This window comes from Scyliorhinus torazame, chromosome 24 (assembly GCF_047496885.1).
Source record: "Scyliorhinus torazame isolate Kashiwa2021f chromosome 24, sScyTor2.1, whole genome shotgun sequence".
In the NCBI taxonomy this organism is placed as follows: domain Eukaryota; kingdom Metazoa; phylum Chordata; class Chondrichthyes; order Carcharhiniformes; family Scyliorhinidae; genus Scyliorhinus; species Scyliorhinus torazame.
Genome location: NC_092730.1, coordinates 34,643,930 through 34,670,739, shown reverse-complemented (window position 1 = coordinate 34,670,739; position 26,810 = coordinate 34,643,930). Strand labels below are relative to the sequence as shown.

The 26,810-nt window shown below is 46.0% G+C and overlaps 3 non-coding genes across 3 annotated transcripts; 2 read left to right on the top strand and 1 right to left on the bottom strand.

Annotated features, from left to right (window-relative positions):
• Positions 1-522: 522 nt before the first annotated feature.
• trnak-cuu (transfer RNA lysine (anticodon CUU)) lies at positions 523-597 on the bottom strand. The gene has a single exon. It is a non-coding gene; the product is annotated as a tRNA-Lys (tRNA).
• A 706-nt stretch (positions 598-1,303) lies between these two features.
• On the top strand, positions 1,304-1,385 carry trnas-uga (transfer RNA serine (anticodon UGA)). Its single transcript has one exon. It is a non-coding gene; the product is annotated as a tRNA-Ser (tRNA).
• A 13,278-nt stretch (positions 1,386-14,663) lies between these two features.
• On the top strand, positions 14,664-14,745 carry trnas-gcu (transfer RNA serine (anticodon GCU)). Its single transcript has one exon. It is a non-coding gene; the product is annotated as a tRNA-Ser (tRNA).
• Positions 14,746-26,810: the final 12,065 nt, after the last annotated feature.

Genomic DNA, 26,810 nt, shown 5'->3' with positions numbered 1-26,810 from the left:
ACAATTACTGTTTGGGAACAAGTGAGATTAATACATAACAGCAGCACTGCTGTAACAGACAGAGAAAGATACACAAAAAATCAGGAAGAGACTATCAGGAAACACATACAATGACACACAGAAAAGGTGCCGAGATGGAGAAACTGTTTTTTTTTAGGAAAATGTGTTTTCTGCTGCACACAGAGAGGCCCTTTTTGTAAAATTATATCTTGCTGTGTAACTGAGCTCTCTGCTGTGTCACCGTGCTCTCTGCCGTGGACAGATCTTCACTGTCGTTGTGTCAAATCATTATCTGTTGTGTAATGTGTTCCCAGTTGTGGAAGTAAGATCCGTCGGAAGCAGAACCTTTCTGCGCCGTTACTGAGACGAAATTTTTTATTATTAAAAATAATAATACATATTTATTAAATTTTGTCACGAGGTTCGTTTCGACCTCTGGATTCCCAGTCAAGGGACATAACCTTGTGTTCCTGTTATGAAGACAGTTCATTCAGCATCAATATTTTCGGATAATAACAAGGAAGCGACCAACGTGGGTCTCGAACCCACGACCCTGGGATTAAGAGTCCCATGCTCTACCGACTGAGCTAGCCGGGCTGCTGGTGCACAATCTATTAAACCTCTTCTTGAAGAGAGTTGCTGGGGTGCTCATTCGGAGGGTCAGTGCTGACTTGTTGGGCCGAATGGCCTACTTCTAAGCTGGATATTCTACGATTCTGTGATACAAGCATGTTGATGCGGTGAAGACGTTCTGCCATACTGCCCACTCCTGACACCATGTAGGAATGCTGGTCTCTCAATGACTGGCGACCAATGATATGTAATAAAAAATAACTGACTTAATAATTGAGCAGCTCCTCCTGGCTTGTGCTCTGACCGCGATCCGGGGAAATGCCGGAATCCCGACACGTGACCATTTTAGTTGCGTCATCAGGTGACTGTTCGGCCTGCACAGGTCTCCTTCTGTGCTGTAATTTCTAGATTTCATCATTTAAATTGTCTTCCAGACTGTAAAGTGTGGTCCTGTTCCATTTGAATTTCCAATATATTTCCAATGTAACTGATGTTGTTCCACAATCTATTTAATCGGTGGAATTGTGCGTTTAGGGAGCTGAGGTTTTCGAGTCTCTCAAGGCCTCTCTCCAAATCCAATGGTCATTTTCCACGAAGATTCAACCCCTCCTCACATAAACACCGGGGCCCCGTTGATCGTTTGAATGCAATAACTTCCTGGAGTGATTCCAGGCTGGTTTTAGAATGTATTCTATCGGCCATATTACTAATGAATGGCATATTAGACACAGCTGCGATGGCCGAGTGGTTAAGGCGTTAGACTTGAAGTCCAGTGGGGATTCCCCGCGCTGGTTCGAGCTCTGCTCGCAGCGACTGTGATTAGAAGTGTTTGCTGAACTCCCCGCGCAAGCCACTGAATCGGAATGTTTGTAAATGAACGGTTTGAGTCAGTCAGATGTTCAGCTTGTTTTGGAAACTGAAGAAAATATAAAGAAGCTCGCACTCAAAACAACGATCAATAAATAATAACGTTTCCTGCAACGTTCGGAAGGAGAAGCAGCAACGGCAGGGAATGGAAACGTGGTTTGGTTTCATTCAGCTAAATGTATTTTGGGGTAAAATGATCGTGTTAGAAATGGAACATATTTTATCTCTCTATCTGTTTCTTTGTTTCTTTCTCTCTCCCTCACTCACTGTTTTCGTGCTTCTCCGGGGACTGATTGGATACACAGTGAAACTCAGCCCTATTTCATCCCAACTCTTTTGGACGAATACATCCTGGCGATGGGCGATCCTGAATCAGTGTAAGAATCGACAAACTATTCCATTCTTGGCTCTGTGAGAAGTTCCATTCCTGGTTGTGAGGTGGTTCTGGGATAAAGGGATCGAGAGAGAACGAGGTGACTGCAGTCTGACTCTTACTCTGAAAACCAGTTAGTGCGCCCTTGTACAAAGTGGATGTGTCTGAGAACAGGAGGAAAGCAGATCATGGGCCTGTGATTGATTTTATTGAGCCAGACCTTGAAAAGTGAAGCAAACTTCTAACTAGTCGGTGCCTGTCTGAGAACTGGTAAGGAATTACTGCTGATATTGAAACGGTTCATCTTTAATTAGTTACAGCAAATCGATTCTTTCAGAGGTGTTGGTGTATTGTTTTCAGAGTCACTGTCATAGTTTCTTAAAATATGATTTGTGCTTGTTTTTGTTTTGTTCAGTAATTTGGGGAATCTATTTGGAGCGGGTGCAGTTGGTCAATATCTGTGCCTCTTGCTTGGCAGCTCCCCGGGAAGCAGCAGCTCCATTCCTATCGAGATCTGTGGACACAATCAGGAGACCCAAACTATTGCGCACTGCTGCCATCTCCTGGCTGAAAGCAAGTTGTGCAACAAGGTAACGAGGTATTCGTGACACGTTTCAATTGGAGCAAAATAACATTAACATGGTTAAATATTATCACTGTAGTAATCACATTTAAATCCCCAGATATCTGATTTCTGACTGAGCGATCCAGCTCATCCCGATCTATCGGAAAATGAAGGATTCCCATTACAGCCATATTGGTTACAAGAATATCCAATCTCTGATTTAATACATTCTCCCGCTTCATTGTTTGTGTATTCGTTCTATAAATACAGGCAAAGCTTGAAGAAATCAGTAACAGAGTGATCAATGTTCCCGGAGAGGTGAAACTGCCGCCCGAACTTCCTTCTATGAAGGTGATTCCAGTCACTCCCCACCTTCCCATCAGAACAACGTCACAGAAGAAATCACATCCCCTTCACAGAATAACCATTCAGCACGAAAGTAAATTATCTGAACTATGCCGACCAGAATCAGTGTGCTCAAACGTGTGTTCTTGTTGAAAGAAAAAATGAGGAAGTGAATAGTGTGGCTACCGCAGGGCAGTAATGTTGTAGCTCCTGGTTTAAGGAGCAGAGTGCCGCAGCGGATGCGTGTTGGGTCATTAGCCCGAGGTCGAGGAATCGAGGCTATTCTCTGCTATTTACATCCGCCCTGACACAAAAAGTAAAAATAACGCACGTTCCTGTATGCTTTGCAGCAAATACCTATCAGAAACTTTCTTGCAGTCTCATCCCGACATTAAACCCAGGATAAAGCAGACAGCATGACACATTACAACATTGTAAAGCTCACACAGAGGGAACCACAGAGAAAATGCTTTAAAGTCTCAGCAAGACTGACCAGATCTGTAGGGAGAGAAAATAGTTAACGTTTCGAGTCCAGGTGACACTTTGTCAAAGCTGGACCGGATACGATATCCAGTAGTACCCCACAAAGGGGCAATATAGATATATAACGATATCCATTAATAACTCACAGGGGGCATATAAGGAAATAAAGCTTTATCGAGCAACAAATCACAATAGAAACCAAGTTCCCATCTTCCCCTCTCGGGCGGATGTGAACAATCGAACCTGCCGGACAATTTACAAGAGAAGACGAATTTTACCCGGAGTCCTGGGATCAATATTAATTCCTCAACCAAAGTCACTGAAGCAGATTATCGAGTCATTAACTGCGCTTTTGCCTGTGTTGTCTTGCTGTGCGTATTTAAGCGGGAATCTCATGTCCTGAGACCAACGCTTTTCCATTGAAAGGAAGGTATTGGACATTCGTGAGGTTGAAAATCTCGCTGGAGAAAATTAACCTCGTGGGGGAAAGGTCAATATCAGGAGTGGGATTCGCAGCCACGCTTCCAGAAGAGACTGCGGCCTGAACCTTTGACCGCTCGGTCACCCTGATGCGTTGTCGCCGAAACTAAGATCCGTGCACAAATCGTCTCAAATTCTATCTTCATCGTCATTCCATTTCAAACAAGATATGCTTATCCTACTTTTGAACACCAGCCAGAGTCCTGTATCTGAGTGTCATCCTTGTCCAGGCCGCTGATGGTTAAGGAGCTCCTCATTGCTGCATTGATCAGTTTGCTCCAAACAACCAGGAACGAATTCCCGCTCTACCTGTTCCTCACTCGAAGATATTGAAAGCCTAAGATCTGAGCGACGTGAAGTATCCAATTGGAGAGTTGCATCCTGACGACTGCATTCTCTCTCCACAGCTGCTCCCGGTGCTGCTTTCACAGACAAGTAGCCGAAGAATCCCTCCTTTTTCCAAACAGGAGAACGTTCATCCAGGAGAGGCGCCAGAAGAGTGTTCTGGGAGAAGTCAACTTTGTCACCTCGACTATACTGTGGGTAGCTGAAGAACAGGTGTGAAAGAGCGGATCAGACTGTAAGCAAAACGTTGATACTAATAAAGAAAAAGGTAGATGTGCTGCTGACAAATAGCGACTTGTTTTCGTTTGGTGTGATTGAGAATATATATAGCAGAGAATGGTTTCGATCCATCGACCTCTGGGTTATGGGCCGCTGCTCCACGCTGCTCGTGGTTAACCCTGTCCGGGGTCGGACTTGAGGCAAAGTTTGAAGAAATCTCTAACAGCGTGATCAATGTTCCCAGAGAGGTGAAACTGCCGACCCGAACTTCATTCTATGAAGGTGATTCCAGTCACTCCCCACTTTATCATCAGTACAACGTCACACAAGAAATCACATCACCTTCACAGAACAACATTCAGAACGCAAGTAAATTATCTGAAATTTGCCAGAATTACTGTGCTCAAACGTGTGTTCTAGTTGAAAGAAAAAAAATGAGGAAGTGAATACCTGTGTGGCTACCGCAGGGCAGTAAAATCGTAGCTCCTGGTTTAAGGAGCAGAGTGCCGCAGCGGAAGCGTGCTGGGCCATTAGCCCGAGGTCGACGAATCGAGGTAGTTCTCTGCTATTTACATTCTCCCTGACACAAAAAGAAAACATAACACACGTTCCTGTTTGCTTTGCAGCAAATACCTATCAGAAACATTCTTGCAGTCTCATCCCGACATTAGTCCCAAGAATGAAGGAGACAGCATGACGCAGTACAACATTGTAAAGCTCACACATAGGGAACCACAGAGAAAATGCCTTAAAGTCTCAGCAGATCTGACAGCATCTGTTGGGAGAGGAAAGAGCAAACGCTTCGAGTCCAGGTGACCATTTGTCAAAGCTGGACTGGAAACGTTATCCAATAGTACCCAACAGAGGGGCAATATAGAGAAATAAAGATATCCAGTAATACCTCACAGGGGGCCAATAAGGGAATAAAGTTTTATCCAGCAGTAAATAACAATAGAAACCGAGTTTCCAACTTCCCCTCTCAGACGGATGTAATCACTCCGACCAGCCAGACTATTTACAAGAAGATAAGACGAATTTTACCCGGAGTCCTGTGCTCAATATTAATTCCTCAACCAGAGTCACTGAAGCAGATTATCGAGGCATTAACTGCGCTTTTGCCTGTGTGGTCTTGCTGTGCGTATTTAAACAAGAATCTCATGTCTTGAGACCAACGCTTTTCCACTGAAAGGGAGGTATTGGATCTTCCTGATGTTGAAAATATTGCTGGAGAAATTTAACCTCCTGGAGAAAAAATCAATATCAGGAGTGGGAGTCGAACCCACGCCTCTAGTAGAGGCTTCGATCTAAACGCAGCAACTTTGACCACTCGGCTGTCGTCCAAACTAAGATCCTTTCGCAAATCGACATAAATTCTATCTTCATCATCATTTCATTTCAAACAATAGATGCTTTCCCTACTTTTAATCCCTAGCCAGAGTCCTGTATCTGAGTGCCATCCTTATCCACCCCGCTGGGGGTTAAGGAGCTTCTCATTGCTGCATTGAACAGTTTGCTCCAATCAACAAAAACCGAATTCCCGCTCGACCTCTTCCTCACACGAAGCTATTGCGAGTCTAAGATCTGAGCGACGTGAAGTGTACAAATGGAGATTTGAATTCTGGCGACTGCAATCTCTCTCCACAGCTGCTTCCGGTGCTGATTTCACGGACAAGTAGCCGAAGAACCCCTCCAGTGTCCAATCAGGTGAACGTTCATCCACTAGAGGAGCCAGAAGAATGTTCTGGGAGAACTCAACTTAGTCTCCTCGACTGTACTGTGGGTAGCTGAATAACCGGTGCCAAAGAGCGGATCAGACTGAAAGCAAAACTTTGATACTAATAAAGAAAAAGGCAGATGTGCTGCTGACATATAGCAACTTGTTTCCGTTTCGTGTGAGTAAGAATATAAATAGCAGAGGATGGTTTAGATCCATCGACCTGTGGGTTAGGGGTCCAGCACACGTCCGCTGCGCCACTTTGCTCGTAGTTGTCTTCTCTGTGGTCGGACTTTAAGCAAAGCTTGAAGAAATCAGTAAGAGCGTGATCAATGTTCCCAGAGAGGTGAAACTGCCGTCCCGAACTTCCTTCCATGAAGGTGATTCCAGTCATTCCCCACTTTCTCATCAGAACAACGTCACTGAATAAATCACATCCCCTTCACAGAACAACCGTTCAGCACGAAAGTAAATTATCTGAACTATGCTGACCAGAATCAGTGTGCTCAAACGTGTGTTCTTGTTGAAAGGACAAATGCAGAAGTGAATAGATGTGTGGCTACAGCCAGGCAGTAATGTTGTAGCTCCTGGTTTAAGGAGCAGAGTGCCGCAGCGGAAGCGTGCTGGGCCATTAGCCCGAGGTCGAGGAATCGAGGCTATTCTCTGCTATTTACATTCTACCTCACAGCAAAAGTAATCATCACGCACGTTCCTGTTTGCTTTGCAGCAAATACCTTTCAGAATCCTTCTTGCAGTCTCGTCCCAGGAATGAAGGAGACAGCATGATACAGTACAATGTTGCATAGCTCACACAGAGGGAACCACAGATAAAATGCTTTAAAGTCTCTGCTCAATTGATCCTCAAGATAAACTCTTCCAAATTCCACCAATTCCATTGGGAAATGCATGAATATAGATTGTTTAAATTTTACATACTTCTAACACCTCTCCGTCCACCCGATCACATTCTATCACCGACAGTTCATGTGAATCTCCCCCGCTCTGTTGCGGTTCTGTGTCGTGGCCAGTAGCTGTCAACACACTGTGGTAGAGAGAGGTTCACAGATTAGAGTGAGACACAACTGATAAAAATTGTTTTTATTCTATTAAAGTTGGGACGGCGGGATTTCGAAGAAGATAATATGTGGTGATGATCTTTTCTTATATTTTGGTTGTGTTGAATCCGTCAACATGTTGTATGTGGGAGTGACGTGCATTCTCTCTGCCCTTCTCTGGTCCCGTTTGTAAATGGGGGATTCCTGTCACTCTCAGGTAATGTGTGAGAGTGTAAGAGACATTCTGAACCTGTCAGTCTTCGTCACTATATGTGCCTCTGGATACGTCGTCAATGGAACCGCACCGTGACATCAGTTCTTGCACTCAGTTTGCACTGAGTGCTGAATTTGGTGCTTTTTGAGTGCGATAGTGAGAGTTTGGTGACCGAGGGAGTTAGGTGGGGAGGGAGTAAGGTGCTCCTTTTATTTTGTTTCCGACATTTCAGCAAAGAGTGCGAAGAGAGCCAGGAGTTTAGCTGACTGGGAGCAGAGTCGGAGGGCGGAGATCTAGTTAGTCCACACAGCAGCTATATTCTGTAAGGTAAGAGGGGATGGAGGCTAGGCCAGTTACATGCTCCTCCTGTAGGATGTGGGTGGTGAGGGATACCACCGGTGTCCCCACTGACTATACCTGCGGGAAGTGCACCCAACTTCAGCTCCTCAAAGACCGTGTTAGGGAACTGGAGGTGAAGCTGGATGAACTTCGGATCATCCGGGAGGCAGAGGGGGTGATTGAGAAGAGTTACAGGGAGGTAACCACACCCAAGGTACAGGACAAGAATAGCTGGGTTACAGTGAGGGGGAAAAAAACAAACAGGCAGACAGTGCAGGATCCCTCGTGGCCGTTCCCCTGCAAAACAAGTATACGGTTTTGGATGCTGTTGGGGGGGATGACCTACCGGGGGAAGGCCCTAGCGGCCAGGTCTCTGGCACTGAGTCTGGCTCTGGGGCTCAGAAGGGAAGGGGGGAGAATAGAAAAGCAATAGTTGTAGGAGATTCAATGGTTAGGGGAATAGATAGGAGATTCTGTGGTCGCGAGCGAGACTCCCGGAAGGTATGTTGCCTCCCGGGTGCCAGGGCCAGGGATGACTGGGATCGTGTCTTCAGGATCCTTAAGGGGGAGGGGGAGCAGCCAGAAGTCGTGGTGCACATTGGTACCAACGACATAGGTAGGAAAAGGGGTGTGGAGGTAATAAACACGTTTAGGGAGTTAGGCTGGAAGTTGAAAGCCAGGACAGACAGAGTTGTCATCTCTGGTTTGTTGCCGGTGCCACGTGATAGCGAGGCGAGGAATAGGGAGAGAGTGCAGTTGAACACGTGGCTGCAGGAATGGTGTAGGAGGGAGGGCTTCAGGTATTTGGATAATTGGAGCGCATTCTGGGGAAGGTGGGACCTGTACAAGCAGGACGGGTTGCATCTGAATCAGAGGGGCACCAATATCCTGGGAGGGAGGTTTGCTAGTACTCTTCGGGAGGGTTTAAACTAATTTGGCAGGGGAATGGGAACCGGATTTGTAGTCCAGCAACTAAGGTAGCCGATATTCAGGACGCCAAAGCGTGTAATGAGGCAGTGGGGAAGGAAACACTGACAAAGGAGAGTATTTGCAGGCACGGAAATGGGTTGAAGTGTGTATACTTCAACGCAAGAAGCATCAGGAATAAGGTGGGTGAACTTAAGGCATGGATCGGTACTTGGGACTACGATGTGGTGGCCATCACGGAAACTTGGATAGAAGAGGTGCAGAAATGGTTGTTGGAGGTCCCTGGTTATAGATGTTTCAATAAGATTAGGGAGGGTGGTAAAAGAGGTGGGGGGGGGGTGGCATTATTAATTAGAGATAGTATAACAGCTGCAGAAAGGCAGTTTGAGGAGTATCACCCTATTGAGGTAGTATGGGTTGAAGTCAGAAATAGGAAAGGAGCAGTCACCTTGTTAGGAGTTTTCTATAGGCCCCCCAATAGTAGCAGAGATGTGGAAGAACAGATTGGGAAACAGATTTTGGAAAGGTGCAGAAGTCATAGGGTAGTAGTCATGGGCGACTTTAACTTCCCAAATATTGAGTGGAAACTCTGTAGATCAAATAGTTTGGATGGGGTGGTGTTTGTGCAGTGTGTCCAGGAAGTTTTTCTAACACAGTATGTAGATTGTCCAACCAGAGGAGGGGCAATATTGGATTTAGTACTGGGTAATGAACCAGGGCAAGTGATAGATTTGTTAGTGGGGGAGCATTTTGGAGATAGTGACCACAATTCTGTGACTTTCACTTTAGTAATGGAGAGGGATAGGTACGTGCAACAGGGCAAGGTTTACAATTGGGGGAAGGGTAAATACGATGTTGTCAGACAAGAATTGAAGTGCATAAGTTGGGAACATAGGCTGTCAGGGAAGGACACAAGTGAAATGTGGAACTTGTTCAAGGAACAGGTGCTACGTGTCCTTGATATGTATGTCCCTGTCAGGCAGGGAAGATATGGTCGAGTGAGGGAACCATGGTTGACAAGAGTGGTTGAATGTCTTGTTAAGAGGAAAAAGGTGACTTATGTAAGGCTGAGGAAACAAGATTCAGACAGGGCATTGGAGGGATACAAGATAGCCAGGAGGGAACTGAAGAAAGGGATTAGGAGAGCTAAGAGAGGGCATGAACAATCTTTGGCGGGTAGGATCAAGGAAAACCCCAAGGCCTTTTACACATATGTGAGAAATATGAGAATGACGAGAGCGTGGGTAGGTCCGATCAAGGACAGTAGCGGGAGATTGTGTATTGAGTCTGAAGAGATAGGAGAGGTCTTGAATGAGTACTTTTCTTCTGTATTTACAAATGAGAGGGGCGATATTGTTGGAGAGGACAGTGTGAAACAGATTGGTAAGCTCGAGGAAATACTTGTTAGGAAGGAAGATGTGTTGGGCATTTTGAAAAACTTGAGGATAGACAAGTCCCCCGGGCCTGACGGGATATATCCAAGGATTATATGGGAAGCAAGAGATGAAATTGCAGAGCCGTTGGCAATTATCTTTTCGTCCTCACTGTCAACAGGGGTGGTACCAGGGGATTGGAGAGTGGCGAATGTCGTGCCCCTGTTCAAAAAAGGAACTAGGGATAACCCTGGGAATTACAGGCCAGTTAGTCTTACTTCGGTGGTAGGCAAAGTAATGGAAAGGGTACTGAAGGATAGGATTTCTGAGCATCTGGAAAGACACTGCTTGATTAGGGATAGTCAGCACGGATTTGTGAGGGGTAGGTCTTGCCTTACAAATCTTATTGAATTCTTTGAGGAGGTGACCAAGCATGTGGATGAAGGTAAAGCAGTGGATGTAGTGTACATGGATTTTAGTAAGGCATTTGATAAAGTTCCCCATGGTAGGCTTCTGCACAAAATAAGGAGGCATGGGATAGTGGGAAATTTGGCCAGTTGGATAACGAACTGGCTAACCGATAGAAGTCAGAGAGTGGTGGTGGATGGCAAATATTCGGCCTGGATCCCAGTTACCAGTGGTGTACCGCAGGGATCAGTTCTGGGTCCTCTGCTGTTTGTGATTTTCATTAATGACTTGGATGAGGGAGTTGAAGGGTGGGTCAGTAAATTTGCAGACGATACGAAGATTGGTGGAGTTGTGGATAGTAAGTAGGGCTGTTGTCGGCTGCAAAGAGACATAGATAGGATGCAGAGCTGGGCTGAGAAGTGGCAGATGGAGTTTAACCCTGAAAAGTGTGAGGTTGTCCATTTTGGAAGGACAAATATGAATGCGGAATACAGGGTTAACGGTAGAGTTCTTGGCATTGTGGAGGAGCAGAGAGACATTGGGGGTCTATGTTCATACATCTTTGAAAGTTGCCACTCAAGTGGATAGAGATGTGAAGAAGGCCTATGGTGTGCTCGCGTTCATTAACAGAGGGATTGAATTTAAGAGCCATGAGGTAATGATGCAGCTGTACAAAACTTTGGTAAGGCCACATTTGGAGTACTGTGTACAGTTCTGGTCGCCTCATTTTAGGAAGGATGTGGAAGCTCTGGAAAAGGTGCAAAGAAGATTTACCAGGATGTTGCCTGGAATGGAGAGTAGGTCTTACGAGGAAAGGTTCAGTGTGCTAGGCCTTTTCTCATGAGAGCGGAGAAGTATGAGGGGCGACTTGATAGAGGTTTATAAGATGATCAGGGGAATAGATAGAGTAGACAGTCAGAGACTTTTTCCCCAGGTGGAACACACCATTACAAGGGGACACAAATGTAAGGTGAAAGGTGGAAGATATAGGAGGGATATCAGAGGTAGGTTCTTTACCCAGAGAGTAGTGGGGGCATGGAATGCACTGCCTGTGGAAGTAGTTGAGTCGGAAACATTAGGGACCTTCAAGCAGCTGTTGGATAGGTACATGGATTACGGGAAAATGATATAGTGTAGATTTATTTGTTCTTAAGGGCAGCACGGTAGCATTGTGGATAGCACAATTGCTTCACAGATCCATGGTCCCAGGTTCGATTCCAGCTTGGGTCATTGTCTGTGCGGAGTCTGCACGTCCTTCCCGTGTCTGCGTGGGTTTCCTCCGGGTGCTCCGGTTTCCTCCCACAGTCCAAAGATGTGCGGGTTAGGTGAATTGGCCAATGATAAATTGCCCTTAATGTCCAAATTGCCCTTGGTGTTGGGTGGAGGTGTTGAGTTTGGGTAGGGTGCTCTTTCCAAGTGCTGGTGCAGACTCAATGGGCCGAATGGCCTCCTTCTGCACTGTAAATTCAATGATAATCTATGATTAATCTAGGACAAAGGTTCGGCACAACATCGTGGGCCGAAGGGCCTGTTCTGTGCTGTATTTTGTATGTTCTATGTTCTTCGGCTACCCACAGTACAGTTGAGGTTACCGGGATGACGTCTCCCATAATTCTCCTCAGCCACCTCTCCAGGATGAACCTCCTCCTGTTTGTAGACGGGAGGGGTTCTTTGGCTACTTGCCTGTAATAAGATCGCATATTAAAATTCCATTGAAGTAAATGAGTTGTATCATGTGGTTAAGGAGACGCACAATAATCCATTGTACTCTGCACACGTGGATTCAAATCCCATCCTCGTCTGTAATGTGTCTGTTGTGTCTCTGTTTGGTCCAATTCATGAGCATGAAGTACAAATGCTGTGATTGTTTTGCTTTGGTTCACGGGCTTGGCGGGTGGTGAATTCGGCGAACACTGTCCATGTTGAAACCACATTATAAAAAGGTGAGAAAGCTACTTATTTCACTCCCTTCCCTAATTGCGTATAAATTCTGAGTTAGAAACTGTTTCTTCCTCTCATTTTGAAACTCACAAAGTCGCGCAAAAAGTAAGTTCATAAAATAAAGAAGCAGACTTCAGCCATTAGACCCATCGAGTCTGCCCGCCATTCTATCATGGCTGATATATTCCCCATCTGCGACCTACAATGTTACAGACGAAGAGGTCGATTGCGTTATCAGCAGGAACACCTTCTCCCCAGAACGTATGACCTCGCAGCGGGAGTAGGCAATTTAACCTCCTGAGCCTAACACCTTCCATGTGATGTTGGCTGATCCCATCCTGGCCTCAACTCCACCGTCTTCCCGTTCTCCGTATCCCTTGAACTCCTTACCAATAAAATCTCTCTACCTCCTCCTTAAACTTACTCACTCTCCCTCCATCCAACGCAATCTGGGGTACCGAATTCCACGGAATCATAAACCCTTTGGGATAAGTAGTTTTTCCTCAATTCTTTATTAAAATTGCAATCTGTTATTCTAAGAGCATGACCTCTCGTTTTAGAATGCCCCACAAGAGGAAGCAACAGCTCCACGTCAACTTTTTCCATACCTTTTGGTACCTTGAACATCTCAATTAGATAATGACGCATACATTCTAAGTGAGAAACTGTGGACCAGTCTTCCTCAGTTTGAAACTCACGATGTAGCACAATAACATCCGATTCAACTATTAGATCGATGACCGGGAATCGAACTGGGATAACTGCTTGGAAGAAAACTTTGCTCACCACTGTCCCACCATCGCTGCATTTTCAATTTTGAACACCAGGTGAATAGAAGGAGGCAGATACATTCCATCAGTTCATGGATGCAAAACGAATTAAAACCTGTTGACATGTGCAGTTGTGGGACGAGGTAGCCGAGTGGTTAAGGCGATGGACTACTAATCCATTGTGCTCTACATACGTGTGTTCGAATTCTATCCTCGTTGATTTTAAATCCACTTTTCTCGGACGTGGGCCTAATATTTCCGAGATAGATCTGCAATCACTGATGTGACAATCTATTCCAAGTTGTCAGGCCAGATTGCATCGAGTTGGGTTAGAGGACGGAGGAACGAAGGCAAACGGGTTTGGGGCTTAACCGCTATTTGACACCAGTTCTTCTTCGGCTACCCACAGTACAGTCGAGGACACCGGGTTGACTTCTCCCAAAATTACCTTCTGCTACCTCTCCTGGATGAACATCCGCCTGTTTGTGCACTGGAGGGTTGCTTCGGTCACTTGCCTGTGAGAAGGTCAGATATTAAAGTTCCATGAAGTGAGGAGTTGTACCACGTGGTTAAGGGGATGCACAAGAAACCTTTGTGCTCTGCGCACTTGAGTTCGAATCCAATCCTCGTCTGCAACGTGTCTGTTGTGTCTCTGTTTGATCCACGTCATGAGGGTGACGGAAAAATGCTGTGATTTTTAGTGTTTGGGACTTGGGGTTGTGAATAATCGAACACTTTCCATATTGAAACCATTTTAGAAAATGACGAGAAAGTTAGTTAATTCACTTCCCCCCATAATTGCGCACAAATTCTGAGTTGGAAACTATTTCTTTCCCTCAGTTAGAAAGTCATGAAGCCGCGCAAACGATAAATTCATCAGATATGTGAGCAGTATTACGCCATTCGACCCATCAAGTCTCCCGCCATTCGATCATGACTGAAATGTTCATCATCTGCTACCTGAAATGTTACGGAACAAGAGATCGATTGAGATATCAGCCAGAACACCTCCTCCCGAGAACACATAACATTGGAGCTGGGATATGCAATTTAGCCTCTTGGGCGTAAAACCTCCCATGTGATCTTGCCTGATCAAACATAATGGCCTCAACGCCACCGTCCTGCCCGTTCTCCAGAACCCTTCAACTCATTACCAATAAAAGTCTCTCTAAGTCCTCCTTAACTTTCTCACTGTCCCTGCATCCACCACACTCTCAGGAAGTGAATTCCACAGAATTAAAACCCTTTGGGAGAAGTAGTTTTTCTTTAAATCTTTTGTAAATTTGCAGCCTCATATTCTAAGATGATGACCTCTCGTTTTAGACTGACCCACAACAGGTAACATCAACACCTCGCCTACAATATCTACACTTTTTCGCATCTTAAACACCTCACTTAGATAATCCGTATAAATTCTGAATGAGAAACAGTTGACCAGTCTTCCTCAGTTTGAAACTCAGGATGTCGCGCAAAAACATCCAATTCAACTATTACTGCGATGGCCGGGAATCGAACCGGAGTCAACGGTCTCAAAAGCAGTGATGCTCACCACTATACCACCATTGCTCCATTTCCACCTGTTGACCACCTGGTTGAAGAGAAAGAGGCAAATAATTTCCATCAGTTCATGGGTGCAAAACGAATTAAGACGTATTGACACAAAAAGTTGTGCGACGAGGTGGCCGAGTGGTTAAGGCGATGGACTGCTAATCCATTGTGTTCTGCACACGTGGGTTCGAATCCCATCCTCGTCGATTTTTCGCCCGTTGTTTCTCGGAAGTGGGATTCATTTTACACGATGGATCTGCAATCACTGATGTGACAAACTATTCCAAGTTGTCAGGCCACTTGCATCGAGTTGGGTTAGAGGAGGGACGAACGGAGGTACGAACGGAGGCAGACGTGTTTGGGGCTTAACCCCACATTGCCACCAATTCTTCTTCGGCTACCCACTGTGCAGTCGAGGTTACCGGGTTCACTTCTCCCATTATTACCTTCTGCCACCTCTCGTGGATGAACGTCCTCCTGATTGTACATTGGTGGGGTGCTTCGGCTACTTATCTGTGACAAGATCAGATATTAAAGTTACATGAAGTAAAGGGGTTGTACCACGTGGTTAAGGTGATGCACAATAATCCATTGTACTCTGCACACGTGGAATCAAATCCCATTCTTGTCTGTAACGTGTCTGTTGTATCTCTGTTTCGTCCACTTCATGAGGATATAGAAAAAAGGCTGTGAGTTTTAGCTTTTGTTTCAGGGCTTGGCGGGCGGTGAACAGTCGAACACTGTCCATGGTGAAACCAAATAATAAAAAGCTGAGAAAGTTACTTTTCACTCCCTGCCCTAATTGCGCATAAATTCGTAGTGGAATATGTTCCTTCCCCTCAGTTTGAAACTCACGAAGTCGCGCAAAAGATAAGTTCATAAAATATAGGAGCAGAATTAAGCCATTAGACCCATCGAGTCTGCCCCCCCATTCTATCACGGTTGATGTGTTCCTCATCTGTTACCTACAATGTTACAGATGAAGAGGGCGATTGATCTCAGTTAGAATACGTCCTTACTATAACACATCATCTAGGAGTGGGAGAAGGCAATTTAGCCTCCTGAGCCTAACACCTTCCATGAGATCTTGGCTGATCCCATACTGGCCTCAACTCCACCCGTTCTCCATAACCCTTCCACTCAATACCAACAAAAATCTCTCTACCTCCTCCTTAAATGTATTCACTGTACCTGCATCCACCGCACCCTGGGGTAGGGAATTCCACAGAATCAAAAAGTGATCCCCTACAGTGCAGACTTTGTTTGCACTGAGTGCTGAATTTGGTGCATCTGAGTGCTACAGTGAGAGTTTGGTGACTGAGTGAGTGCTGAATTTGGTGCATTTGAGTGCTAGAGTGAGAGTTTGGTGACTGAGGGAGTTAGGTGAGGAGGGAGTAAGGTGCTCCTTTCATTTTCTTTCCTACATTTCCACAAAGAGTTAGAAGAGAGCCAGGAGTTTACAGAGAGTGCAGCTGACTGGGAGTCGGAGGGCGGAGATCCAGTTGGTCCACAGGGCAGCTATATTCTGTAAGGTAAGAGGGGATGGAGGCTAGGCCAGTTGCATGCTCCTCCTGTAGGATGTGGGTGGTGAGAGATACCACCGGTCTCCCTGCTGACTATACCTGCGGGAAGTGCACCCAACTCCAGCTCCTCAAAGACCGTGTTAGGGAACTGGAGCTGAAGCTGGATGAACTTCGGATCATCCGAGAGGCAGAGGGGGTGATAGAGAAGAGTTACATAGAGGTAACCACACCCAATGTACAGGACAAGAATAGCTGGGTTAGGTTCAGGGGAAAGAAAAAAAAGGCAGACAGTGCAGGGATCCCTCGTGGCCGTTCCCCTTCAAAACAAGTATACCGTTTTGGACGCTGTTGGCGGGGATGACCAACCGGCGGAAGGCCCTAGCGGCCAAGTCTCTGGCACTGAGTCTGGCTCTGGGGCTCAGAAGGGAAGGGGGGAGAATAGAAAAGCAATAGTTGTAGGACATTCAATGGTTAGGGGAATAGATAGGAGATTCTGTGGTCGCGAGCGAGACTCCCGGAAGGTATGTTGCCTCCCGGGTACCAGGGCCAGGGATGTCTCGGATCGTGTCTTCAGGATCCTTAAGGGGGAGGGGGAGCAGCCAGAAGTCCTGGTGCACATTGGTACCAACGACATAGGTAGGAAAAGGGGTGTGGAGGCAATAAATGAGTTTAGGGAGTTAGGGTGGAAGTTAAAAGCCAGGACAGACAGAGTTGTCATCTCCGGTTTGTTACCGGTGCCACGTGATAGCGAGGCTAGGAACAGGGAGAGGGTGCAGCTGAACACGTGGCTGCAGGAATGGTGTAGGAGGGAGGCCTTCAGGTATTTGGATAATTGGAGCGCATTCTGGGGAAGGTGGGACCGGTACAAGCAGGACGGGTTGCATCTGAACCAGAGGGGCACTAATATCCTGGGAGGGAGATTTTCTAGTACTCTTCGGTAGGGTTTAAACTAATTTGGCATGGGAATGACAACCGGATTTGTAGTCCAGCAACTAAGGTAGCCGATATTCAGGACGCCAAAGCGTGTAATGAGGCAGTGGGGAAGGGAACACTGACAAAGGAGAGTATTTGCAGGCACGGAGATGGGTTGAAGTGTGTATACTTCAACGCAAGAAGCATCAGGAATAAGGTGGGTGAACTTATGGCATGGATCGGTACTAGGGACTACGATGTGGTGGCCATCACAGAAACTTGGATAGAAGAGGGGCGTAAATGGTTGTTGGAGGTCCCTGGTTATAGATGTTTCAATAAGATTAGGGAGGGTTGTAAAAGAGGTGGGGGTGGCATTGTTAATTAGAGATAGTATAACAGCTGCAGAAAGGCAGTTCGAGGAGTATCAGCCTACTGAGGTAGCATGGGTTGAAGTCAGAAATAGGAAAGGAGCAGTCACCTTGTTAGGAGTTTTCTATAGGCCCCCCAATAGTAGCAGAGATGTGGAGGAACAGATTGGGAAACAGATTTTGGAAAGGTGCAGAAGTCACAGGGTAGTAGTCATGGGTGACTTCAACTTCCCAAACATTATGTGGAAACTCTTTAGGTCAAACGGTTTGGATGGGGTGGTGTTTGTGCAGTGTGTCCAGGAAGCTTTTCTAACACAATATGTAGATTGTCCGACCAGACGAGGGGCAATATTGGATTTGGTACTTGGTAATGAACCAGAGCAAGTGATAGATTGGTTAGTGGGGGAGCATTTTGGAGATAGTGACCACAATTCTGTGACTTTCACTTTAGTAATGGGGAGGGATAGGTGCGTGCAACAGGGCAAGTTTTACAATTGGGGGAAGGGTAAATACGATGTTGTCAGACAAGAATTCAAGTGCATAAGTTGGGAACATAGGCTGTCAGGGAAGGACACAAGTGAAATGTGGAACTTGTTCAAGGAACAGGTACTACGTGTCCTTGATATGTATGTCCCTGTCAGGCAGGGAAGAGATGGTCGATTGAGGGAACCATGGTTGACAAGAGAGGTTGAATGTCTTGTTAAGAGGAAAAAGGAGACTTATGTAAGGCTGAGGAAACAAGGTTGAGACAGGGCGTTGGAGGGATACAAGGTAGTCAGGAGGGAACTGAAGAAAGGGATCAGGAGAGCAAAGAGAGGGCATGAACAATCTTTGGCGGGTAGGATCAAGGAAAACCCCAAGGCCTTTTACACGTATGTGAGGAATATGAGAATGACTAGAGCTAGGGTAGGTCCGATCAAGGACAGTAGCGGGAGATTGTGTATTGAATCTGAAGAGATAGGAGAGATCTTGAACGAGTACTTTTCTTCTGTATTTACAAATGAGAGGGGCGATATTGTTGGAGAGGACAGTGTGAAACAGACTGGTAAGCTCGAGGAAATACTTGTTAGGAAGAAAGATGTGTTGGGAATTTTGAAAAACTTGTGGATAGACAAGTCCTCCGGGCCTGACGGGATATGTCCAAGGATTCTATGGGAAGCAAGAGATGAAATTGCAGAGCCGTTGGCAATGATCTTTTCGTCCTCACTGTCAACAGGGGTGGTACCAGGGGATTGGAGAGTGGCGAATGTCGTGCCACTGTTCAAAAAAGGGACTAAGAATAACCCTGGGTATAACAGGCCAGTTAGTCTTACTTCGGTGGTAGGCAAAGTCATGGAAAGGATAGGATTTCTGACCATCTGGAAAGACACTGCTTGATTAGGGATAGTCAGCACGGATTTGTGAGGGGTAGGTCTTGCCTTACAAGTCTCATTGAATTATTTGAGGAGGTGACCAAGCATGTGGATGAAGGTGAAGCAGTGGATGTTGTGTACATGGCTTTTACTTAGGCATTTGATGAGGTTCCCCATGGTAGGCTTCTGCAGAAAGTAAGGAGGCATGTGATAGTGGGAAATTTGGCCAGTTGGATAACGTACTGGCTAACCGATAGAAGTCAGAGAGTGGTGGTGGATGGCAAATAATCAGCCTGGATCCGAGTTACCAGTGGCGTACCGGAGGGATCAGTTCTGGGACCTCTGCTGTTTGTGATTTTAATTAATGACTTGGATGAGGGAGTTGAAGGGTGGGTCAGTAAATTTGCAGTCGATACGAAGATTGGTGGAGTTGTGGATAGTGAGGTGGGCTGTTGTCGGCTGAAGAGACATAGATAGGATGCAGAGCTGGGCTGAGAAGTGGCAGATGGAGTTTACCCTGAAAAGTGTGAGGTTGTCCATTTTGGAAGGCCAAATATGAATGCGGAATACAGGGTTAACGGTAGAGTTCTTGGCAATGTGGAGGAGCAGAGAGATCTTGGGGTCTATGTTCATACATCTTTGAAAGTTGCCACTCAAGTGGATAGAGGTGTGAAGAAGGCCTATGGTGTGCTAGTGTTCATTAACAGAGGGATTGAATTTAAGAGCCGTGAGGTGATGATGCAGCTGTACAAAACTTTGGTAAGGCCACATTTGGAGTACTGTGTACGTCTTATACACCTCAATTACATAGTTGCGCATCAATTCTGAATGAGAAACTGTTGGCCAGTCTTCCTCAGTTTGAAACTCACAATGTCGCGCAGAAACATCCGTTACAACTATTACTGCGATGCGACAAGTAGTTTTTCCTCAAATGTTTTTTAAATTTGCTATCTCTTACTCTAAGCTTAAGAACTCAAGTTTTAGAATGCCGCAAAAGAGGAAGCATTAGCTCCACATAAACATAAACAGCTCGGCGTCATAGATCGCAGTTATGTAAATGTGGTCACACCCAAGGTGCAGGCAGAGAAATGGGTGACCACCAGAAAGGGCAGGCAGTCAGTGCAGGAATCCCTTATGGTTGTCCCCCTCTCGAACAGGTATACCCCTTTGGATACTGTCGGGGGGATAGATTATCAGCGGAAAACAGCAGCAGCCAGAGCAGTGGCACCACGGCGGGCTCTGATGTTCAGAAGGGAGGGTCAAAGCGCAGAAGCGTAATAGTAATAGGGGACTCTATAGTCAGGGGCACAGATAGGCGCTTCTGTGGACGTGAAAGAGACTCCAGGATGGTATGTTGCCTCCCTGGTGCCAGGGTCCAGGATGTCTCCGAAAGGGTAGAGGGCATCCTGAAGGGGGAGGGCAAACAGGCAGAGGTCGTTGTACATATTGGTACTAACGACATAGGCAGGAAGGGGCATGAGGTCCTGCAGCAGGAGTTCAGGGAGCTAGGCAGAAAGTTAAAAGACAGGACCTCTAGGGTTGTAATCTCGGGATTACTCTCTGTGCCTCGTGCCAGTGAGGCTAGAAATGGGAAGATAGAGCAGCTAAACACGTGGCTAAACAGCTGGTGTAGGAGGGAGGGTTTCCGTTATCTGGACCACAGGGAGCTCTTCCGGGGCAGGTGTGACCTATATAACAAGGACGCGTTGCATCTAAACTGCAGAGGCATAAATATCCTGGCCGCGAGGTTTGCTAGTGTCACACGGGAGGGTTTAAACTAGTATGGCAGGAGGGTGGGCACGGGAGCAATAGGTCAGATGTTGAGAGCATTGAGAAAAAGCTAGGGAATAGGGACAGTGTGGCTCTGAGGCAGAGCAGACAGGGAGAATTTGCTGAACACAGCGGGTCTGGTGGCCTGAAGTGCATATGTTTTAGTGCAAGAAGTATTACGGGTAAGGCAGATGAACTTAGAGCTTGGATTAGTACTTGGAACTATGATGCTGTTGCCATTACAGAGACCTGGTTGAGGGAAGGGCAGGATTGGCAGATAAATGTTCCAGGATTTAGATGTTTCAGGCGGGATAGAGGGGGATGTAAAAGGGGAGGCGGAGTTGCGCTACTGGTTCGGGAGAATATCACAGCTGTACTGCGGGAGGACACCTCAGAGGGCAGTGAGGCTATATGGGTAGAGATCAGGAATAAGAAGGGTGCAGTCACAATGTTGGGGGTTTAGTACAGGCCTCCCAACAGCCAGCGGGAGATAGAGGAGCAGATAGGTAGACAGATTTTGGAAAAGAGTAAAAACAACAGGGTTGTGGTGATGGGAGACTTCAACTTCCCCAATGTTGACTGGGACTCACTTAGTGCCAGGGGCTTAGACGGGGCGGAGTTTGTAAGGAGCATCCAGGAGGGCTGCTTAAAACAATATGTAGACAGTCCAACTAGGGAACGGGCGGTACTGGACCTGGTATTGTGGAATGAGCCCGGCCAGGTGCTAGATGTTTCAGTAGGGGAGCATTTCGGGAACACTGCCCACAATTCAGTAAGTTTTAAAGTACTGGTGGACAAGGATAAGAGTGGTCCGAGGATGAATGCGCTAAATTGGGGGAAGGCTAATTATAACAATATTAGGCGGGAACTGAAGAACATAAATTGGGGGCGGATGTTTGTGGGCAAATAAACATCTGACATGTGGGAGGCTTTCAAGTGGCAGTTGAAAGGAATTCAGGACCGGCATGTTCCTGTGAGGAAGAAGGATAAATACGGAAATTTTCTGGAACCTTGGATAACGACAGATATTGTAGGCCTCGTCAAAAGAAAAAGGAGGCATTTGTCAGGGCTAAAAGGCTGGGAACAGACAAAGCCTGCGTGGAATATAAGGAAAGTAGGAAGGAACTTAAGCAAGGTGTCAGGAGGGCTAGATGGGGTCACGAAAAGTCATTGGCAGATAGGGTTAAGGAAAATCCCAAGGCTTTTTACACGTACATAAAAAGCAAGAGGGTAGCCAGGGAAAGGGTTTACCCACTGAAGGATAGGCAAGGGAATTTATGTGTGGAGCCAGAGGAAATGGGCGAGGTACTAAATGAATACTTTGCATCAGTATTCACCAAAGAGAAGAAATTGGTAGATGTTGAGTCTGGAGAAGGGTGTGTAGATAGCCTGGGTCACATTGAGATCTAAGAAGACGAGGTGTTGGGTGTCTTAAAAAATATTAAGGTAGATAAGTCCCCAGGGCCTGATGGGATCTACCCCAGAATACTGAAGGAGGCTGGAGAGGAAGTTGCTGAGGCCTTGACAGAAATCTTTGGATCCTCACTTTGGATCCTCACTGACAGGAGGCCCCATAAATCCCAGTGCAAATTCTCACCCATTCTCATCATCACTGTATCAGTTCCACAATGGAGCAGCTTAGTGAAATAATCAATATCAGAGAAAACTGACACATGGATTCCGGTTTAGAATTACACAATTAACCGTAATAATGTACTCTGAGAATAGAGTGAAATACCAGCCACATCACTCACATCAGGGGTGGCTGTACTAATCCTCAGAGTGCGTCCTCACAAATATATTAGAAGCAAACACAAATATCAGGTGCCTTCTCAGATTGAGATATGCTGAAAGCGACAAAGATACAAACACTGATTCTCGTTTAAAACTCACCTAATTTATGAAAATAAAAGATGCAATATAATTTCGCTGACTATGAACTGAGCTGTAACTTGCAAACTATTGCAAAATCCTCACTCACTCTGTTCCGGATGGAAGATACTGCAGCAATTCCAGACTGTGATCCATTTTACATTCATGTCAAAATTCTGACTCAGAATCAGACTGAGTGTCACAGATCAAATCAATGTGTACAACCTGAGTTAAACTTCCAGAGCAATCCAGTATCAGGTTGAAGGTTACATTATCTTTCACAATTGTGTTCTGATATTAAATGCTGGTCCAAAACTATCACACATTGTTTGCTTCAAGTCTCCCACAGCAATGGTTTCTTTCTGTGCTGGAAAATTACGTGGAATGAAGGCAAACGTATAAACTGTCCCAGAGATTGAAAGGTCACATCCTGAACCGCATCTTCACACTGAGTCACAGAGCCTGACAGGTACAGGATAATCCTCAAACACATGTTCAGACGAAGATCCATCATGCCACTGAGTCCTGGAGCATGACAGATTCAGGATTATTCTCAAACGGTTGTTCAGAGTAAGATGCTGAAATACACTGTACTCATTCATAAACAGCAATCACAAAAAGCAATCAGACTCAACAATTGTACCTCTGAGAGATTTAGAAATGGTTAAAAGACTCTCAGAGAGGAAACAATAGTGACATACAATCACACGTATACACACAGTGTACAGGCCCACACACATTATACACAGAGTTGCACACACACAGATACACAAACATACACACACAGGTATATACACGTGTACACACACAGTACACAGAGTCACACGCATTATACACACACAGTTGTACACACCCGCAAACACAGGTATACAGACACAGGCACATAAACATTCACACATATTCTCAGATACACACATATATATAGAAACACGCATGTACACACAGACAGAGATATACACAGAGACAGGTACATTACATCAGAGAAATAAAATTAATCCAGCTATAGTGAAGTAACAGAGATATAGTTCTAATACAGGATGGTGAGTGGCTGGAGGAGAGCCTCCAGGTCGCGGTGTCTCTATGTGTCGGCCGCCCTTGTAGTATATATAAATGATTTGGAGGAAAATGTAACTGGTCTGATTAGTAAGTTTGCAGACGACACAAGGTTTGGTGGAATTGCGGATAGCGATGAGGACTGTCAAAGGATACAGCAGGATTTAGATTGTTTGGAGACTTGGGCGGAGAGATGGCAGATGGAGTTTAATCCGGACAAATGTGAGATAATGCATTTTGGAAGGTCTAATGCAGGTAGGGAATATACAGTGAATGGTAGAACCCTCAAGACTATTGAAAGTCAAAGAGATCTAGGAGTACAGGTCCACAGGTCATTGAAAGGGGCAACACAGGTGGAGAAGGTAGTCAAGAAGGCATACGGCATGCTTGCCTTCATTGGCCGGGGCATTGAGTATAAGAATTGGCAAGTCATGTTGCAGCTGTATAGAACCTTAGTTAGGCCACACTTGGAGTATAGTGTTCAATTCTGGTCGCCACACTACCAGAAGGATGTGGAGGCTTTAGAGAGGGTGCAGAAGAGATTTACCAGAATGTTGCCTCGTATGGAGGGCATTAGCTACGAGGAGCGGTTGAATAAACTCGGTTTGTTCTCACTGGAACGAAGGAGGTTGAGGGGAGACCTGATAGAGGTATACAAAATTATGAGGGGCTCAGACAGAGTGGATAGTCAGAGGCTTTTCCCCAGGGTAGAGGGGCCAATTACTAGGGCGCATAGGTTTAAGGTGAGAGGGGCAAGGTTTAGAGTAGATGGACGAGGCAAGTCTTTTACGCAGAGGGTAGTGGGTGCCTGAAACTCGCTACCGGAGGAGGTGGTGGAAGCAGGGACGATAGTGACATTTAAGGGGCATCTTGGCAAATACATGAATAGGATGGGAATAGAGGGATACGAACCCAGGAAGTGTAGAAGATTGTAGTTTAGTCGGGCAGCATGGTCGGCACGGGCTTGGAGGGCCGAAGGGCCTGTTCCTGTGCTGTACATTTCTTTGTTTTTTGTTCTTTGTTCAGACATGGGGAGAACGTGCAAACTCCGCACACAGTCACCCAATGCTGGAATTGAACCCGGATCCCTGGCTCTGTGATGCAACAGTGCTAACCACTGTGCCTTGGTCCCACCCAAAAGCCGACTTCGCTGGGCAGCACGCTGGCGCAGTGGTTAGCACTGTGGTATCATGCGCCGCGGTCCCAGGTTCGATCGTGGCTCTATGTGACTGTCCGTGTGAAGTTTGCACATTCTCCCCGTGACTGCGTGTGTTTCGCCCCCACAACCCAAAATAAATGTGTAAGCTAGGTGGATTGTCGACGCTAATTTGCCCCTTAATTGGAAAAAATGAATTGAGTACTCTAAATTTATTTTAAAAAGGCGACTCTGGCTGATTTCGAACCAATAACGTCAGAACGTCTCAGCAGAACACGAAATACAAGTCCTACACTGTATCACTTGCTCCATAGAGCCACCAATCATATATTTTTTATTATTGTTTATTATGTAAATAATTTAGTTGCTAATTCATCTGGCCCCAGGAGTATCCATAACACAGTTTGTAAATTGAACTTTGATTGTGTCGTTTTTTTGACCCGATTAACCCACCTTTTTACCAATGTTTCTATTTACTATTTACTATTGTTGCCTAAACCTTCCACGGAAAACAAATTGAAACGGGATAGATGAAGTTAGATGATGAGAATATTTTGTGAATTTTATTTGAGGACTGTCCCCTCATTTTCTGACCTGACCTGCGATATCTAATTAAATAATTCACCACTGTGATGGCCAGGAGCTGAATCTGTGTCAATTGTTCAGACAGATGTAACTCTACGACCATCTCTTACCGGACTCGGTCACACAGATTCATAGAATTTACAGAGCAGAAGGAGGCCATTCGGCCCATCGAGTCTGCACCGGCTCTTGGAAAGAGCAACCTACCCAAGGTCCACACCTCCACCCTATCCCCATAACCCAGCAACCCCACCCAACTCTATGGGCAATTTTGGACACTAAGGGCAATTTAGCATGGTCAATCCACCTAACCTGCACATCTTTGGACTGTGGGAGGAAACCGGAGCACTCCGAGGAAACCCACGCACCCACGGGGAGAATGTGCAGACGCCGCACAGACAGTGACCCAAGCCGGAATCGAAACTGGGACCCTGGAGCTGTGAAGCAATTGTGCTAACCACTGTGCTACCGCGCTGCCCCCTCTGTATTTATAGAACGAATACACAAGCAATGAACCGGGATAATGGATTAAATCAGAGATTAGATTGTTTTGCAACAATATGGCTGGAATGGGAGTCTTACATTTTCCGATAGATCGGGATGAGCAGGTTCGCTCAGTCAGAAAGCAGATGTCTGGGGCTTTAATAGTGACTAATTGGTGTTTTACAATAATGTTAACCGCTAAAAGCCATGTTGGGCGGCACTGTACCACATTGATTTGCATTGTCCCTGCACAGTGCTAGGGACCTGGGCTCGATTCCTGGCTTGGGCCCCTGACTGTGCCGGGTCTGCACGTTCTCCCCGTGTCTGCGTGGGGTTCCTCTGGCTGCTTCGGTTTCCTCCCAAAAGATGTACTTGTTAGGCGAATTGGACATTCTGAATTCCTCTCAGTTATCCCGAACAGGCGCCGGAGTGTGACGACTAGGGGATTTTCACAGCATCATCACGTAATCGGGATTACGACACTGTTAAAGATGATTATTATGTTGATGTTTTTTCGCTGCAATTCAAACGGGTAATGAATACATCGTTGCCTTTTCGCACAACTCGCTTTCAGCCACTTTTCCTTTTTTTTAAATTTAGAGTACCCAATTTAAAAATATATATATATTAAGGGGCAATTCAGCGTATCCAATCCACCTACCCTGCAGCACTTTAGGTTGTGGGGACTAAACCCACGCAAAGACGGGGAGACTGTGCAAATTCCACGCAGACGGGATCCCAGAGCCGGGACCGAACCTGGCATCTCAAACGCCGTGAGGCAATAGAGCTAGCCCACTGCTACTGGGCTGCCGTCTTCTTTAGTACGAAGTCTTACAACACCAGGTTAAAGTCCAACAGGTTTGTTTCGATGTCACTAGCTTTCGGAGCGCTGCTCCTTCCTCAGGCTCCTTCCTCTTCTTTAGTGTCACAAGCATGCTTACATTAATGCTGTTATAATGTTAGTGCGAATAACCACTAGTCGCCACACTCCGGCGCCTGTTCGGGTTCACTAAAGGACGATTCTGAATGTCCAATTCACCTAAAAGCACATCTTTCTGGGCTTGTGGGAGGGAACCTGAGCACCCGGAGGAAACCCACGCAAACACGGAGAGAACGTGCAGACTCCGCACAGACAGTGACCCAGCGGCAAATCAAATCCGGGACCCTGGCGCTGTGAAGCAACAGGGCTAACCACTGTGC